We start from the raw sequence: 19,995 nt of genomic DNA, 5'->3' as shown, positions 1-19,995 counted from the left end.
GTATGACCTATAACCTTGGCATTTGCCAAGAGATAACTTGTATGTTATTAGACTGGTTCTGCTGATTTAGTGTTCACCTTTGACAATGAATGAGGGATAGACAGCAAAAAGTGTTACAAAACATTTTAAGATGAAATTGATGAGATCGTATAATAAACAAACACCTTAAACATGACTGAGCATCAGCAAAGCATGAGTGAGGGATAGAGTAGGTATGGTAAGCCTGACAGATGTAAAACATAAAAAAATCTTTTCATTCAAATACCATTGTCCACAAGAAGTATACAGAAATACATTTTCCTGTTATAAGCTATATGACATGAATTACAAACTATGTGATTTCTAGCATTTTTGTTTTGCCATTATAATTGGAAGAAAATATTTCTCCGTGCGATTAGAAAACACTTTTTTGTCTCCATCTGGTGACCTGTACATACAAATAATAATTGTATTTTGCCTTGGTGATTCAAATATAGCCAGTTCTATAATCATTTTTACTGAACAGATTGTGACATTTAGTTACACTGTTGAATTCAACATTTTTTTAACACATAGACAGGTGTCCCCATGAATAAATATTTTTGTGCAATACATGCTTGCAGAGGTACATCAACTCTTGACACATCTTGTGTAATCCAGTGTTAGATAAAGCATAGGGCAGAAATATCATTCAGATCATTTAACATTATTTCTGTCTTGTTACATTTACTGTACAGTGATTGAACATTCTAATGGAGCAATCTAAAATTAGTTACATAGAACACATCATTTTTTGTTCGACCACTTACCCTACTTTTTGCACTAGCATCTCTAATGGAAAAAAAGGATCAAAATATTTTCTATGGATGGGATTCTTGGTGTTTGACTTTTTGCTTGTTGTTCTATTTAGAAATGATAGGTTCATCTTCAGATGGGTGTTCATGTATGTATTACATTTCTTTGCTGTTGACACTAGTTGCTACCAGTTTTTTCCTTCCAACAGTTAACATTAACAACAACAAATGTAATATAAATGTGAACAGCAATCAGTTCGAAAACGGTAACAGTGCTATTTGCATAAATAAATAGCAAACACTGGCTGATTGCTGTTTTCTTCTTTACAAGCATTAATACGTGTTTTTATATACGGTACCCATGGTCTCAAAAATGTCAGTTTTCAACAAAATGAAATGTTTGTTTCAAGTGCCATTAATACTGAGTCTCTACATTTTACTTGTGATAACGTAAGCATAGAAACACAGTGTTAGGTTTTTAGCAAGTAGAACTGTTGTCAACAAAAACTGATTCTCATATATTTTAAATTACGGAATTCCACAGGGAAGCATAGCTTGGCACAAAGACCATGCAACATTTACTAACATATATTTGAAAGACTTTCTCTGTGTTAGGTACCTGGATCAAGATCAAGCCTAGGGACATGTAATAGAGTACTTAGAACAAAATAGCACTTAACAAACATATATTGAAAAAAAAATGACATTTTGAACAGGAATGGAGTAGGAAGCGTAAAGTAGGAAGCGCTGTATAGGTGGATCAGTCAGGTTCCCAAATTTATCCAGGTGGCGCTTCCTGCTCCAGCCCTGTTACACGCTTATCCTATCCTATCCTATCAGGGGGTGCAGCACTTGTGAAAGTAGTCATGTCATATATCAACTCTGCTGGAAACACTAGTCCACTTTTGTGTCAGTATGGCTTCCAACCAGCTGTCCTGGCGACAATCTCTGGTAACCCAATGTTGTCACAACCTCCCCACAGTTTTCCCTCTCTCTATATTATCATTCCTCCCAAATTCATGTCTCTACTTCACCTCCAGTGTGCACCACTCTCCACCGGCTCCTACACCCATGCATCATATGCCTGGTTTGTGCACTTGCCATCCCTCTCTCCTGCATTCCTAGCCAGCAGACTGGCTACCTCCCTCTGAGCCACTAGCCACCCACCCCCAGCTCCTCTTTCTGCCTCTTTCTACCCACCTCACCTGATACATTCCCAACTCCAACCTAGTCTATCAGCCATACTGCAGCACTGGCTTTGTGCATCAGCTGATGCCATGTTGTAGGGGCATAGAGAGAGGGAGAGAGAGAGAGAGAGAGAGGGAGAGAGAGAGAGAGAGAGAGAGAGAGAGAGAGAGAGAGTGTGTGTGTGTCAGATAGAGAGAGAGAGAGAACGAGTGTGCACTTTCACTTGAAAGCTAGCAAGTTTTCTTTTGTGAGTGGTCTCCTAAAGAAGTTATCTTATTCTAGTCATTCATTCACACATTGCTTTCTGTACATCCCATAGTGAAGAAAAGCCTACAGGGGTTGATTGATTAAGGTCATGTACGCTAAAGCATGCAGCTGTGGTAGTATCTAGTATCCCCATATATATGAGATATGATGTAATTTTGTTTGAATGAAGAAATCAGAAAAAAATCAATTGTGTAGCAAATACAGAAGCAGGTAAAATAAATGACACAGCTGAATTGGTTCACACTGCAAAGGCAACTTCACAGGTCCCTGCAGCTACCAGCAGCTACCTTGACAGCACTAAAATTGCAGTCACAGCCACCACTGCAGACAAGAGGAAGGATACTGCTGGTACTCATATGTCAGTCAGAAACAAGAAAGTGAGTATCAAAAGCAATGATTTCTTTTTATGGACAAGCATGTCAAAGTCAAAATCACTAAAAAAAGAACTATCAGTCATGCAGCAAAATATTCAGTCTTTAAGGTGTAAAGTTTTAATCCTACAAGCACTATTGGGTGCTGTGGATAGTCCAACAGTGGTGTGTTTTACTGAACCGTGGCGACTGAACCGTGGCTTCTGTGTAACACGCAAAACTTTTCATTGGAATCACACTTTTGTTGCTCAGATTATAAAAATCGTAGCAGCTGTATATACTGAAAGACATTTCAAGCATTTGTCAATTGAAACTATAATTAATATTGCAAGATACATCATCATTAATGTTTTCTGTTCGCCTGATAGTAGCACTAAGACATTTTTGAAAAACTAACTTGTGTGGTAAATAAGGCTAGCAGTTGCAAAGATAGTTACAATACAATACCATGTGCTAATTGTAATATTGATTATACAGGGTAAGATATCCAAATTTAAGAGGATATTTACTCACTAACAACCTTGTAGATCAGAAATCAGACACACATATACTTAAAGACATTTATTTACTCGAATTACAATTGGAAGTCCAGCTCATTATCAAATGCTGAATGTGTTCTGTTCACATTTTGTATAACACATCACTGTTCATCATCGCCAGGTGAATCTCCACATCTTCGACATCACTATACAACAGCACTACAGTACAATACAGAGTTGTATTATCTTCCTTCACCACATCACCTATCTTGGCAGGAATAACATTTGTTACAATACAAAATTGCCACATCCCTTTATTCACAAAATTGCCACTTCCTGTTTTTCAAGTTCGAAATATTGACATGTTGAAATAATATTGATGAGCATTAAATTTAATAACATATTGTCTGTTTAATTTCTTCAGTTTCTTGAATGGAATGAACTAGAAACAGTAGCTCCATGATGCAATATAAATACTGTAAAAAGTATAGGCAGATCCACAATGGACGTCAACAGAACAGAACACTTCACTGTCAAACAGGTACTTTTCTGAGGAATAAACTTCACTGGTCAGTCTCTTGTTCCCACAACCTCATAGAATTCACATAACACAGTCAATGACTGTACTAGAACAGCTACAAACAGTGCTACTCCTATAGACTATATTGTCACCAACATATATGTAGATAATTGAGAATTATCAGTCTAATCAAAGAGAAGAGGTACCCTCTGTAGAATAAAATTTGAAGCCTAGGAAGCACTACAGTAAACACAAAGCAATGCATAATAGTAACATAAGCACCTTCAACCATAATCTGACTGATGAAGGCTAGACTGATATCCAAAGTGACAACTGCAGTGTAAACAATTTTAGTTTCTTCATAACTAGATATTCTGAATATTTTAAAGAGCCATTCTCTATCAAAAATATATGCGAAACAAATGAAGAAAGACAAAACAAATGTATAACAAAGGGCAGCATTGTTTCAAGCAAAAGGTTTAAAGTACTACACAGAATCAGTACATATAAAACCAATTGCTTGTACTTTCAATGGTACTGCAAGGAATATATATAAACAAGTCTACACCAAAGTCTTAAAATTTGCAAAGAAATGGATATTGAAAAGGTCATTATCAATTCAGATGATAAGGCAAAAACAGTGTGATTGATCATAAATTGAGAAATAGAACAGACCAAAGCCACAAGGAAATTAGCTGAAATAATTCTTTACAAAGAAACCCAGGAACTATAGCTAAAGCATTTAATGACTATTTCATAAACATATGCAAAAATCTATATGGGGCAATCAAAAAGTTCCATTTGAGAGAAGTGCTGCAGCATCTAAGCAATGTAGCACAACTCCAATGAAGATATATAACCACCAACATGTAGGCAACGGATTAGCATAGCATTTGTATCTATCTGGCGACTGTGCGGTAAATGCGGAAACATGCAATCTTATTACCAAAATACATCCCAACAGGGTAAACTTACTGTTATTCTTTTCTTGGATGCTGGAGGACAAACACCAGTAGGCATCCATCAGACAATGAAGAATGTCTATGGGGCAGCTTGTCTTTCGGAAACCACCACTGTGCAATAGTGCACAAGATTCTGTGCTGGTCGCGATTTGACACAAAATGCTGGTCAATTAGGTAGGCTAGACTCACAGCACTGGGACACAAAACAGCATCCGCCTTACACACCTGATCTCTCCCCATGTGTTTATCACACCTTCAGTCCTTTAAAAAAGGTGTCGGAGGGTCGACTAGTCCTACATCTGGGTATCTTCATCTGGAGCATCAGTAGGATGATTGCCTCAATGCTCACAGTGACTCTTCCTTCGACTGAAAACTTTTGATCACCTCTTATAACAAAGAATATGCCAACTCCAAAAAGTGCTATAAATGTTTTACTACAGAAAAGATGCCCACTAAGAAATTCCATATACCTGTTTCCAACAAGTGAGAAAGGAATAACAAAAATCATAAATAAGTTGATAACATCAAGACCAAGGGCAGCTATGGTATTCCAAATAATATTATCTAACTATCTTCTAAATTGATTGTTAACCCTCTGACTGACATGATTAGCGAAGCCATCACATGAGGATTGTATCATGAGAGTTTAAAATTGCTGGTGGTTACCATGCACAAAAAAGGTGATTAAATATAACATGAAAACTACTGACCTGTTAGTATAATAGCATTAATATAAAAAAAATTTGAACATATTCTGACAATATTATGAAAAGGATAGAGTGCTACTCACCATATAGTGGTGATGCTGAGTACAGATAGGCACAACAAAAGACAGTCAAACAAAAGCTATAGCTAAAAAGGCCTTCATCAGAACTAGACAAAAAACCATATAAACATGTAAATGCAACTCGCACACACATGACCACAGTCTCTAGCTGCTGAGGCCAGACTGCAAGCAGCAGTGCATGATGGGAGAAGTAGTCTGGATGATGGGAGCAAGGAGGAGTCTGGGGTGGAGAGGGGGAGGGCGAAGGAAATAAAGTGCTGCTTGTAGCAGCATAGAGGGACGAGGTGGAGAGAGAGTAGGGCAGCTAGATGCAGTGTGGAGGCTAGATGGAAAGAAGGGGGGCAGGGCAGTGGAAAAGAAGTAAAAAAAAACTGTGGGTGCATTGGTAGAACAGAGGGCTGTGTAGTGCTGGAATGGGAACAGGTGGGTAAAGGACGATGACTGATGAAGACCGAGGCCAGGAGGTTTACGGGAAGATGGGATATATTTCAGGGAGAGTCCCCCCCCACGCAATTCAGAAAAGTTGGTGTTAGTAGGAAGGGTCCAAATGAGAGGCTATGAAGCAGTCACTGAAATGAAGAACACTGTCTTCGGCTAAAACTTCCGGGCTGAGAGGCCGTGGTCAATGTATAAAATTTCCTTTATACATCGACCACGGCCTCTCAGCCCAGAAGTTTTAACTGAATACAACACCGGCCGTGAAAGCCTACATTGTATGAAGGACATTGTGTCAGGCAGCACGCTCAGCAACTGGGTGGTCCAGCTGTTTCTTGGTCACAGTTTGTTGGTGGCCATTCATGCAGACAATACTAATGAAAAGAAGCTGCTGATCAAAACAAAGACCATTGTTGTTGAATATCAGATACAATTGGATTCCACTTCTTAGTTAAAGGGAAAATCTTATCTCTATTAATCCTACTGTCAAATTTACGATGGAAGTTGAAAAGGATGGAAAACTTCCTCATCTTGATATTTTGGTTCACAGAAATGACGGTGGGATTTTGGGGCATGGTGACACAGTGTATATCATAAACCTATGCGTACTGATTGTTATCTTCATGCAACTAGCTGTCATCCACCACACCAAAGCAACTGTGGTCTTGCAGACTTTGGTGAGGAGAGCCTATGCTATTTACAAAACAGAAAATTCAATACAGAAATTGGACCATCTTAAAGCCATTTTTGAGCAGAATCTACATCTACATCCATACTCCGCAAGCCACCTGAAGGTGTGTGGCGGAGGGTACCCTGAGTACCTCTATCGGTTCTCCCTTCTATTCCAGTCTCGTATTGTTCGTGGAAAGAAGGATTGTCGGTATGCTTCTGTGTGGGCTCTAATCTCTCTGATTTTATCCTCACGGTCTCTTCGCGAGATATATGTAGGAGGGAGCAATATACTGCTTGACTCTTCGGTGAAGGTATGTTCTCGAAACTTTAACAAAAGCCCTTACCGAGCTACTGAGCGTCTCTCCTGCAGAGTCTTCCACTGGAGTTTATCTATCATCTCCGTAATGCTTTCACAATTACTAAATGATCCTGTAACGAAGCGCGCTGCTCTCCGTTGGATCTTCTCTATCTCTTCTATCAACCCTTTCTGGTACGGATCCCACACTGCTGAGCAGTATTCAAGCAGTGGGCGAACAAGCGTACTGTAACCTACTTCCTTTGTTTTCGGATTGCATTTCCTTAGGATTCTTCCAATGAATCTCAGTCTGGCATCTGCTTTACCGACGATCAACTTTATATGATCATTCCATTTTAAATCACTCCTAATGCGTACTCCCAGATAATTTATGGAATTAACTGCTTCCAGTTGCTGACCTGCTATTTTGTAGCTAAATGATAAGGGGTCTATATTTCTATGTATTCGCAGCACATTACACTTGTCTACATTGAGATTGAATTGCCATTCCCTGCACCAAGCGTCAATTTGCTGCAGATCTTCCTGCATTTCCATACAATTTTCCACTGTTACAACCTCTCGATACACCACAGCATCATCTGCAAAAAGCGTCAGTGAACTTCCGATGTCATCCACAAGGTCATTTATGTATATTGTGAATAGCAATGGTCCTATGACACTCTCCTGTGGCACACCTGAAATCACTCTTACTTCGGATGACTTCTCTCCATTGAGAATGACATGCTGCATTCTGTTATCTAGGAACTCTTCAATCCAATCACACAATTGGTCTGATAGTCCATATGCTCTTACTTTGTTCATTAAACGACTGTGGGGAACTGTATCGAACGCCTTGCGGAAGTCAAGAAACACGGCATCTACTTGTGAACCCCTGTCTATGGCCCTCTGAGTCTCGTGGACGAATAGCGTGAGCTGGGTTTCACACGACCGTCTTTTTTGAAACCCATGCAGATTCCTACAGAGTAGATTTCTAGTCTCCAGAAAAGTCATTATACTCGAACATAATACGTGTTTCAAAATTCTACAACTGAACGACGTTAGAGATATAGGTCTATAGTTCTGCACATCTGTTCGACGTCCCTTCTTGAAAACGGGGATGATCTGTGCCCTTTTCCAATCCTTTGGAATGCAACGTTCTTCTAGAGACCTACGGTACACCGCTGCAAGAAGGGGGCAAGTTCCTTCGCGTACTCTGTGTAAAATCGAACTGATATCCCATCAGGTCCAGCGACCTTTCCTCATTTGAGTGATTTTAATTGTTTCTCTATCCCTCTGTCATCTATTTCGATATCTACCATTTTTTCATCTGTACGACAATCTAGAGAAGGAACTACAGTGCAGTCTTCCTCTGTGAAACAGCTTTGGAAAAAGACATTTAGTATTTCGGCCTTTAGTCTGTCATCCTCTGTTTCAGTACCATTTTGGTCACACAGTGTCTGGACATTTTGTTTTGATCCACCTACCGCTTTGACATAAGACCAAAATTTCTTAGGATTTTCTGCCAAGTCAGTACATAGAACTTTACTTTCGAATTCATTGAATGCCTCTCACATAGCCCTCCTCACACTACATTTCGCTTCGTGTAATTTTTGTTTGTCTGCAAGGCTTTGGCTATGTTTATGTTTTCTGTGAAGTTCCCTTTGCTTCCACAGCAGTTTTCTAACTCGGTTGTTGTACCACGGTGGCTCTTTTCCATCTCTTATGATCTTTCTTGGCACATACTCATCTAACGCATATTGTACGATGGTTTTGAACTTTGTCCACTGATCCTCAACACTATCTGTACTTGAGACAAAACTTTTGTGTTGAGCCGTCAGTTACTCTGTAATCTGCTTTTTGTCACTTTTGCTAAACAGAAAAATCTTCCTACCTTTTTTAATATTTCTATTCACGGCTGAAATCATCGATGCAGTAACCGCTTTATGATCGCTGATTCCCTGTTCTCCGTTAACTGTTTCAAATAGTTCGGGTCTGTTTGTCACCAGAATGTCTAATATGTTATCGCCACAAGTCGGTTCTCTGTTTAACTGCTCAAGGTAGTTTTCAGATAAAGCACTTAAAAAAATTTCACTGGATTCTTTGTCCCTGCCACCCGTTATGAACATTTGAGTCCCCCAGTCTATATCCGGCAAATTAAAATCTCCACCCAGAACCATAACATGGTGGGGAAATCTGCTCGAAATATTTTCCAAATTATCCTTCAGGTGCTCAGCCACAACAGCTGCTGAGCCAGGGGGCCTATAGAGACATCTAATTACCATGTCTGAGCCTGCTTTAACCATGCCCTTCACCCAAATTATTTCGCATTTCGGATCTCCATCAATTTCTTTCAATACTATTGCACTTCTTACCGCTATAAACATGCCTCCCCCTTCACTGTCCAGCCTGTCTCTATGGTATACATTCCAATCTGAGTTTAGGATTTCATTACTGTTTACGTCTGGTTTCAGCCAACTTTCTGTCCGTTGTGACCGTTTATTAATGAGAGCAGTTCTGGACCTTTCTATAGACGCTCCTGCAGTTTACTATTAGCACATTAATATTGTTATTCCCTGTTGCATTTTGCCTACTCCTACCTTGCTGCGTCTCAGGGGGCGTCTTGTCGGGCCTAGGGAGGGAATTCTCTAACTTAAAAAACCCCCATGTGCACTCCACACGTACTCCGCTACCCTTGTAGCCGCTTCTGGCGTGTAGTGCACGCCTGACCTATTCAGGGGGACCCTACATTTCTCCACCCGAGAGCGGAGGTCGAGAAATTTGCACCCCAGACCTCCGCAGAATTGTTTGAGACTCTGGTTTAAGCCTTCCACTCGGCTCCAAACCAGAGGACTGTGATCGGTTCTGGGAACGATACTATAAATAGTCAGCTCTGATTCCACCCCGCGAGCGAGGCTTTCCGCCTTCACCAATTCCGCCAACCGCCTGTACAAACTGAGGATGACCTCTGAACCCAGAAGGCAGGAGTCACTGGTGCCAACATGAGCAACAATTTGCAGTCGGGTGCACCCATTGCTCTCTATCGCCGCCGGCAGGGCCTCCTCCACATCTCGGATGAGACCCCCCGGGAAGCAGACAGAGTGAACACTGGGCTTCCTCCCCGACCTTTCCGCTATTTCCCTAAGGGGCTCCACCATCCGCCTAACGTTGGAGCTCCCAATAACTAATAAACCCTTCTCCCCGTGTGCCTGCTCGGACCTTGCTGAAGGAGCAGCCACATGTCCACCCACAGGCAGAGCGGGCGATGCCACACGGTCAGCCTCCACATTTACCCTCCGCCTCGTGCACCGCGAATGCCGCTGAACCCGCCACTCCCCTTGGGGAGAGGGTGGCCCAACCGCACCCGGTACCCACGAAGATGTCTCGACAGCAGGGACCGTGGGCGAAGCGTGTAAGACCTGGGGTGTACCACGTGACGCACCAGACTCCCCACTGGCGCTACACTCTGAGGCAGCAGCCTGAAGACAGCTGACCGTGGCCATCAACACGCTCAGCCATTCGCAAACAGTGGCCAGCTCCTCCTGCATCTATACACAGCAGTCACACATCCTATCCATCCTAAGAAATCAATTTACTGTAGAGAGTTAATCAACTTTTAACTAGACTGCTAATTCACTAAAGGTGGCTGATTGTTGACTAAACTGTGATTGCTAGCCACTTCTTGTAGAAAACAATGAAAATAGCACTACCTGTCTCTGGACTGTATTGAAAACAAACACTAGCACTACTGGCACCATGGTTGACTAAAGGGACGCTCTCTGACTGTATTCAAAACAAACACGAAATCTATGGGACACTATTACTAGCACATGACAATTAAAGCTTCCTAAAAGCAAAAGCTCACGGAAGAAGAAGTGACAAGTAAGAAAAATACAGTTAATACTTAAATTAAGGTAGCTCACTGCACAGCAGACGTTAAGCAGACGGCAGTTACGACGATGGTTGTACTGACCAAATCTGTTACTTTTTTTTACCCTTTGCTGCAAGTACATCCTGGAAAATTTCAATAATTTTAAGAAGATATGACATCAAAAGAGTATTTACACACATCAAAAAAAGTTTTGCATCACCCCGGTTCCCAGAACTCCTGAAGATAGACATTGACTGTGGATATTGTATCACAGACACAGTCCCTTTGACTGTTAAGAGATGCCACTAAATCTGCCCAAAGATGTAAACAACCATGCATGAATAGTGCCTATTAGATGGAGGGGGTCCGACAGCTGATCAGTTCCAGTCATTACACAAGGAAGGAGATACACGGCTCATGTTGTCTGTAGTTCAACCATGCCTAGATGGTCAATACCATGGTTCGATCATGTCCACATTGTTACTTTGGGCCAGGAAGGGCTCTCAACAAGGGAAGTGTCCAGGAGTCTCTGAGTGAACCAAAGCAATGTTGTTCGGACATGGAGGAGATACAGAGAGACAGGAACTATCAATGACATGCCTCGCTCAGGCTGCTCAAGGGCTACTGCTGCAGTGGATGACCGTTACCTATGGATTATGGCTCGGAGGAACCCTTACAGCAACACCACCATGTTGAATAATGCTTTTTGTGCAACCACAGGATGTCGTGTTATAACTCAAAATGTGCACAATAGGCTGCATGATGCACAACTTCACTACCAATGTCCATGGCAAGGTCCATCTTTGCAACCACGACACCATGCAGCATGGTACAGATGGGTCCAACAACATTCCGAATGGACCACACAGGATTGGCATCACATTCTCTTCACTGATGATTGTTGCATATGCCTTCAAAGAGACATGTTTGGAGGCAACCCGGTCAGGCTGAACACCTTATACACACTGTCCAGCAAGTACAGCAAGGTGGAGTTTCCCTGCTGTTTTTGGGGCACTATGTGGGGCCAATGTATGTCACTGGTGGTGATGGAAGGCGCCATAACAGCTGTACAATACGTGAATGTCATCCTCCAACCGATAGCGCAATCCTATTGAGAGCATATTGACATGGCATTCACCTTCATGGACGACAATTTGTGCCCCCATCACGCACATCTTGTGAATGACTTCCTTCAGGATAATGACATCGCTCGACTAGAGTGGCCAGCACGTTCTCCAGACGTGAACCCTATTGAACATCCCTGGGATAGATTGAAAAGGGCTGTTTATGAAAGACATGACCCACCAACCACTCTGAGGCACCTACGCCAAATCGTCATTGAGGAGTGGGACAATCTGGACCAACAGTGTCTTGACGAACTTGTGGATAGTATGCCACGACGAATAAAGGCATGCATCAATGCACGAGACGTGCTACTGGGTATTAGAGGTACCTGTGTGTACAACAATCTGGACCACTACCTATGAAGGTCTCACTGTATGGTGCTACAACATGCAGTGTGTGGTTTTCATGAGCAGTAAAAATGGCGGAAATAATGTTTATGTTGATTCTATTCCAATTTTCTGTACAGGTTCCTGAACTTTCAGAACTGAGGTGATGCAAACTTGTTTTGATGTGTGTATATCACTGGCTAAGCCCTTCTTGGATCAGTACAGGATGACTTGGGGCTGAAGGAACCCAGAGAATACAATATTCCTTAACACTATGGGATGGCTTATACTGGCCAAACTACCCACACTGATGCATAGAACACCACTGTCACACTTACAGAGAAATTGGCAATTGCAGAACACTGTCTTAATGAGGGACATAAGATGATATGTAATGTGGCACAAATGATCATTCCTTCTTCTTGCTACCAGGAATGTGTTCTAAGGAAATCTACTGAATTTTGATTATTTGATAATATTATTAATAGAGATAAGGATTTCCCTTTAAGTAAGATGTGGAATTCAATTTTATCTTATTTCAACAACAACAACAACAGTCTTCATTAAGCACAGCGGTTTCTTTTAATTAGTGTTCTGCTAGTGGTATATCATTCTGCTTATTTTTTCCACAAGTGTGCTACTAGTTCACATGCACATCCAGTGATGCCAGCTGGTTGAGGATGACTTGGTCATCAGTTGATACTGTTGGGTCTTCCAAGACTTGCTCAGAGGGTTTTAATGCAACACAGTGCCTGAATTTAGCAAAGTTTATCACAATTCTCTTTCAACACCTTGCAACATTGTATATTGTGAAAGACTTTCCTCCAAAACTGGCCTTGTTTATGAACACAAGTGAAATTGGCTATCACCTCTTAATGCAGAGAAATTTGCATTCATTCACCATAATTTGCCTCTACTTCAGTATGAGTAATAATTTATTATTTTGTCAAAATGTTAATAAATGGTGTTTTGATTTGAACATACTGTGATTTTATTTGTGTTTGGAGCATTGCACATGTCAATTTTATGAACTTTTCATAATTTATTGAACTCTTGTATCCACCACATGTTGACCTACTAATTGGTATCCAACTGGGTAAAATTAGGCTGTATAGTCCAGAAACCAGATAGTTGCGAGATATCTGTTTCATCTCTAATATTTATTACTCTCCTCATCTAATATTTCTATTTTCTGATACCTGTTCACTAAGTAAGTTTTTATATATTGAATTTTGTGCCATTCATACCCAAGAATTTTAGCTTTTCAAAATGAATCTTGTGGTTAACTAAATCAAAAGCTTTTGACAGGTTGCGGAACACCCCAATTACTATTTCCTGTCAAGTGTTTTGTGAACAAAACCAATAAGTTCTTGCATTGATACTCTTCTCAGGTATGTAGCTGGATAATTTAGTCATCTTGACATAATATTTCAATGGACCAACTGGCTGTCATCTTCACATGAGTATGCTGATGTGCAATCTCACCAGAACTGAGTTTCAGTTTCAAACAGAATAACATTAGGTGATCACCAAATATAAGGCTTGAGATTGCTTTCAATCTGAACTGTCTTCAAATGACAGTCACCCTTGCCACAATTGCAAACGTTTCTTGATTCTCACACTGACTGTTATTCCAATTTTCATTTGCCACCTTGTTAAAGCAATCCCAGATCATGTTGCGACCTTCACAAGTAAAAGTTGATTCAGATTCATCTCTTCTACTTCTTTTAGCAGGCATTGGAAGATTCTTTGCAAAATATGAGAAGGATCTTCTGGTAAGCTCTTTCATCATTAGCAACCTCCAAGTCTTAGGTCTAGACATGTTGTAATCCAATAATTTTGATCTTCATTTAAGGAGAAGAAACAGATTTCTAATCCAACTTTCAACGAGGCCATCGTGTGGCAACTCAAGGGATCTTGGTGCTGTTTTGTCCTTATTTAAACTGTTATTTAATGCCACAACATGTGTTATTACTTCAGATATACAGGAGAGATCAGAATTTATTTTTGTAATTTCTGCAAATGACTTTAAAAGCTTAATGCATTGTTCCATCAAACACCACTGATGAGATATCAAATTAGTATGCATATTGCATTCAGCGACATAGTCTGGTCTTGTTTCAACAGGCGCTCTACCACATAAAGGATGGGATTCCACCTCATACTGGTACCTTGCACCATGTTTGGGTTAAGTTAGCTGCTTTGGAATTGCTAACTCTTTTCTTGAGCTAAGCTTGAATGACTTAAGTACATTATGAGATGTCAACCAGTAGTGATAATTCCAATTTCAGGCTGGACCTTCAATGACTCAGTTACAAACCTCCAAAGCGAATGGGTGAAATATCTACCAGAATCCTACTTAGCTGCTCAAACACCTTTCACTATGTTACTGCCACTATAACGAATGAGTAAATGTATTTTGCTTTGGTCAATTTCCCAATGATCTGTGATAGTATCAAGCTTCCTTACTATATTTTCTCCAGTGCCAGAACCTAGACAGTGTTTCATAGAAAGAACTCTGTGTTCCATCTGTGTAATTGTGAGAGCATCTGAAGTGCTTCTTTTTATTCTTTTTCATAAATTCTGTTGTAGATGGAAGGATTTATATTTTGGGAAATGTATATAAAGCTTGGAATTTTATAGTGGGGCAAAACTTGTTCTATGAATTTTGTAAATCTGGTCCTTCCTTTGATAATGACGCATTGTTTAGTGGAATCATTTCTGCTACAAAATAATGATTATTTTCACTTTTGCATCATTTACATCCAAAAGCAACCTTCTTTAAAATGATTCTGCCATAGTCAATTGCTTTTCTGTCAATTTGGAAAACAAACTTGTACCATGGGTGCCTAACAACTGTGTAGGTACATCAGTGGCTCTAACTTTATTAATTGCATCGAAATTATCTGGATGTTTTAAATTCAAATGATTTTTCATAGGTGGAATACTGTTAAAAATATGTATATATCATTGGGTTTAAGGTAGGTTAGGTTTTTCTATTAGTTGGTTTTTTGTAACTACATCTGCTCATCTACATCGTATTCTGACTCTGAAGACATTGCTGTTTGTAACTCCCCACAGATGTTCCTCTGCTCTCTGGCCAGCGATGCGTGTCAATATGTCCAAAGTCTAACCATTGCATGCATGCAACACCACGTGAGCTTGTCGTCATTGCAGGCAATTTGGCACAGGTCATTATCAATGAGTCTGACAGTAATGTCATCTGGTTTGAAGTTCTGGGAGCGAGCCTAATGATAACAGGGTGTGTTGCATTGGGAGTTGGCTGCCTACGCACTGGATAGTGGCTGGTTGTAACCATTGTTGTTATTGTCATTTGGAACAATGTTCTCCAGGAGAAACCAGCCTGATTTCATGCGGTTAATTGAAGCATTTGTTGATTTATCATTAATTAGAATGCCAAACACAGGACTTTGAAAGGTCCTCTGTACAGTGGCTACAGTGCCAACTGGACCACGTCATCCAATAACGTGACGTGTTTGCAATGTGAGAGAACTTTGCCCCTGAACCAGTGCAAGCAGGTCCATTTGCTCAAGGTCTTGTGTGGGTAGAATGATCTCAGCACGAAGCACCAGGGATTTGCCACATAATATCTCGGCGAGGGACAAGGCTCCTTCTTCAAAGCGTTTCAGATGCCGAGTCCTACCCATGATAATGCTTCAGTCCAGAACCTGCCAAGGCAGATGAGGGCTGCTTTGAGAGTCCTATTGCACCACTAGACTAGCCCATTAACTCTGGGGGCAACAGCCTGTAGTGCAGTTGCTTTTGATTCCACAAAGGTTACACAGTGCGCCAAAGAGTGTTGACTTGAACTGGCAGCCTTGATCTGCAATTATTATGTCTGGTGTGCCAAAATGCACTATCCATGTTTCTACAATGGTGTGGGCTGTAGACTCGGCCATGATGTCCTTGAGGGGGACCGCTTGCACCCAATGGGACATTCTATCGTTGAGAGTAGATACCTGAATCCCTTTAACTCTGGAAGAGGACTGAAGAGATCGATGTGGACATTGTGGAAGCAAGCTTTTGGACTAATTGTGGTTGTGCATGTCTTGTGACTTTGCTGCATTGGCACAGTACACCTATGTGGAACAGCCTGCAGAGTTAGTCAAAAATTGTTTGATGCATTTTTTGTGGCACCAAAGGTTGTAACATGTTAAGAGAGACATCACAGAAGATCGGTGTTTCACTGCTCAGAACAGTGCACCGTCCAATTTGTAGGTTGGTAGCATCAATGTGCATCAATTCTGCATTGCTTACATTGTTGCACTGGCTCGTGACTAGCTCCTCATAATCAAAATGGAGGGAAATGAAAATGATTCATGATAAGTAGTCAGTGGTAAGACCGTCAGGTGGTGGAAGTCGATACAATACTGGACAAAATATCCAGGCATTGATAGCATTGGGGGGCTGATGTCCTCCGATGGACGGCATATGACATCGGCAAGAGGTTTAAGGTCTCTAAGCACTATAATATGTCAATCTTCAATATCTTCATGGAAGTAGATCACAACCTCATAAATGACAAGAAGTTCTCTGTCAAATGTTGACTATTTGAACTGAGAGGATGTAAGTTTTCGCAAGAAGACTCGAAGGGGCTGTGCCGCTCCCCCCCCCCCCCCCTCCCAGCCACTAACTACTGCAGTACGGCACCAATCGCAGTGTCACTTGCATTGGTGATGATTAGGAGTTGTGCATTTGGGATGGGGTGGGCCAATGCGACTGCATATGTAAGGCAGTCTTTAGTGAGTTCAAATGCATCCTTCATCTTTGGAGTCCATCCAATCTTCCTTGTCCCTTGCATGTTAGATTCTGCCAGTGCATTGGTGAGGGGTGCTTGTACAGCCGATGCTTGCAGCAGGAGAACCTATAGAAGTTCATAATTCCTAAGAATCGATGAAGCTTATGACAAGTCTGGGAATTTTGGGGAAGGGGAGGCTGTCTTATGGTGTTGGCTTGATCTAGGGTCGGTCTCATCCCTGCAGCACAAACTATGTGATAAGGAACGTAACTTCCGTTTTTGATAACTGGGAGGATTTGTCCTCATCATGCATAACACTCCCATATTTTATGGCATGAGGAACTAGTTCAAGGTGTCAGTTATGGTCTTCAGGCACAGCCGAAAAATGAGAATGTCATCCAGACAGGTGTAACAGAAATCAGACCGAGAAAGCTTCCGGTCATTGAAGTGCTGCCTTTTTTTGCCATGTGCTCCGAGTCACTGGCCATGCATTTACTAGCAGGGTGGGCAGAGAGTCATGGTCAGTTGGTGAGAACAAGACTGTGCCCGCCTCCTTGAGCTATATGGAGTGGCAGGTGCATGGGAAGACTTTGGGTTCCTCATGCACTAGACCGAGCAGTGGATGTGTCCTTGATGCGCCGTATGAACATCATCTTCCTGGCACAGAAAGCACTAGAAGCTGCACGACAATTGTTATAATGCTGATCTGCCAATGACAGTTTTTCTGATGTAATGACATACTCCCTGAACGTGTTGACGTATGTGAAATCATCATAATGGGCAGTGCGTTATGTTGTGTAAGAATGAAATTGTTGGTGTGAACAGCCCTTGAATGCAGCAACCTGTATCGTGGTACAGGAGCATAGCATTTTGTACGTCCAGAGAGAAATGGAAGTGATGCAGGAATTTGATTCCCATTACAGGTTCCATGAGATCCAGGCGAGTTGGTGATGAGGAGCCAGTTGTAAGGTACATATGGTAGATCCGTGCAGTGTACTCTTTGATTTATTATCCACAAGCAATTGTGGGTGCTGACATTTCATCAAATGTCAATGTCCTCTTCAGTGGTATTGAGTTGATGTCAGATCTGGCGTCCACCAAAAAGTGCTTTCTTGAATTGAGGGCGAATATGTACAATCAGGATCCCAGATGTGCAATCAAGGGCACGTGTGCTTGAGTCATCTTAAGTGATGGTCAGAGATTTGACAGTCCAAAGCAAGCCAATGTGCATACTGCAGCCCATGCATGAAGTGTGGGAATGCACAAGGTGCTCAACAGTTACATGCGGTAGTGACAGACTGGCAATGGTACCAGCACAGCTGCGACCTTGAGGCACCTGCAGCATCTGTGACTTTGTTGGCAGGTAATGCTGATGTGGTGCGTAGGCTTCTCATTGTTCCTTTTGGGCAGGAGGCAGTGACATCACCTTCATGCGTATCTGTGGAGGATTGAGTCAGATCAATCAGCAGGGAGTCCGGCAATGGTCATGTACTGCATGGTGTGGACTAATTCACATTGTTGATTTTCTGGCTGGGCAGTAATATTGTAAATATTCTGTTTGTCTAAGTCAACTGTTCCTCCAGGGATTCAGCTTCATGTGATATCACAGCCAATTGTAGTTGTCGTGGAAGTTTAGCAATCCAGAGTGTCAAAAGGGCAGCATGCAGCATGGGATTAATGTCAAGTATAGCCCAGAGTCATCACCAAAGCTGAGACAGTATTCAGTCATCCTATTGTTCATCATAGATAGCTCAGTTTTCTGTGAGTTGTGACAGTGCAGATTTGGTTGCATCATGCTTGTTTTAGGTAGGTAGTGTTAATATAATGACACTGATTAGGTTGGTATGTTCCACCAGATGACCGAGATCACATTGACGAATCGGATGTCAGCATCTGGAACGCCTAATGAACTGAATACATACTCCATGGCAGTGAACCATGAAGCGGGTTGTTCTGGTCGTAAAGGTGGCAATTTACGCTGGGAACAGAGTCTGTGAGGTAGGTAATGGCTGTGACATGGCTTGATTATGGTCAGTCAAAACACTGGACTCTTAGCCATGGTAAACTTGTGTTTTATCACAGGTCAGTGATCTACACATTGACTGCACTGTCAGCACATGATGTTCTGTGGAGCTTCCAGAGCTGCATTTACAGCAAAAGATGGCCACAATGTTAACATGACTTAAAATGATTCATACAAAAACTTGCATGATGCATCTTGCGGCTCACACAAGGTCACCACTATGTAAGTATTTCCCTATCAGGTGACACAGAATGTACACATACACAGAATTGAGAAGCTTGATGGTGAATACACAGGCTGGTTGCATAACTTCGTAGTGTTTTTTTCATATTATTAATAAACACAAAAGGTACACATAACAGAAACTTTAGTCATAAATAATATATTCTCTTTCACTGTTTACAACAGTCTGCCAACACTGGGGTAATTTTTTGATTCTGCAACTTCTGGTATTGAGGTGATTAACTCACCCGCCATGTTCAGAGGACATTTTCATCTGCAAAGAAAGTTCCTTTAAGTTGTTGGATACAGCGGAAAAGAAGAAAATCTGAGGGTGCAAGGTCAGGTGAATAAGGTGGGTGCAGAATGACTTCCCAACCCAACTCCTGTATAGTGCTTTCTGTCAGATCAGCAAAATGCAGATAGGCATTATCGTGAAGTAGCATCTCTTCACACAGTCTTCCTTGTCATTGTTGTTTTCACCTGCAAGACATCTCAGTAGTTGACAATAAATGTCAGCAGTGATGGTTATATCTCGGGGAGCAATTTGCAGTACACCACACTGTCGCTGTTCCAACAGATGCATAACATTATCTTTTATGGATGCACACAGGTTTTTGTACAGAGAGCTGCTGCTCTGTTTGGGCTCAACCTGTCTTAGTATAAAGACATCATTTCTCATCACCAGTAATGATGCAGGATAGGAATGGTCATGTCGTCCATGAGCCAACTGATGACAAACTAGTAGAGATGCATGTATTTCCACCTCCTGATTTTTGTGATTTTGGCTTAGAGAATGTGGTACCCACACAACTAATTTTTCAACCTTCTCCACCAGTGCAAATGTTGGACAATGATGGAATGATCACAGTTCAACACATTCACCAGTTCTCAAGTGCACTGATGAGCATCATTGTGGATTAATA

General features: G+C 41.5%; 1 protein-coding gene and 1 long non-coding RNA gene across 5 annotated transcripts in view; one reads left to right on the top strand and one right to left on the bottom strand.

Annotated features, from left to right (window-relative positions):
• Nucleotides 1–19,995, bottom strand: part of LOC124612441 (glycerol kinase-like) — a 177,131-nt gene that overhangs the window by 130,872 nt on the left and 26,264 nt on the right. The window lies entirely within an intron of this gene.
• Nucleotides 171–19,131, top strand: LOC124612442. Its single transcript, XR_006979543.1, has 4 exons — nt 171–212; nt 2,492–2,605; nt 18,684–18,825; nt 18,910–19,131. It is a non-coding gene; the product is annotated as an uncharacterized LOC124612442 (long non-coding RNA).

The sequence above is a fragment of the Schistocerca americana genome, chromosome 4, assembly GCF_021461395.2.
Source record: "Schistocerca americana isolate TAMUIC-IGC-003095 chromosome 4, iqSchAmer2.1, whole genome shotgun sequence".
In the NCBI taxonomy this organism is placed as follows: Eukaryota; Metazoa; Arthropoda; class Insecta; order Orthoptera; family Acrididae; genus Schistocerca; species Schistocerca americana.
Note: the sequence above shows the minus strand (reverse complement) of the source record. Positions and strands in the feature narration are given on the sequence as shown.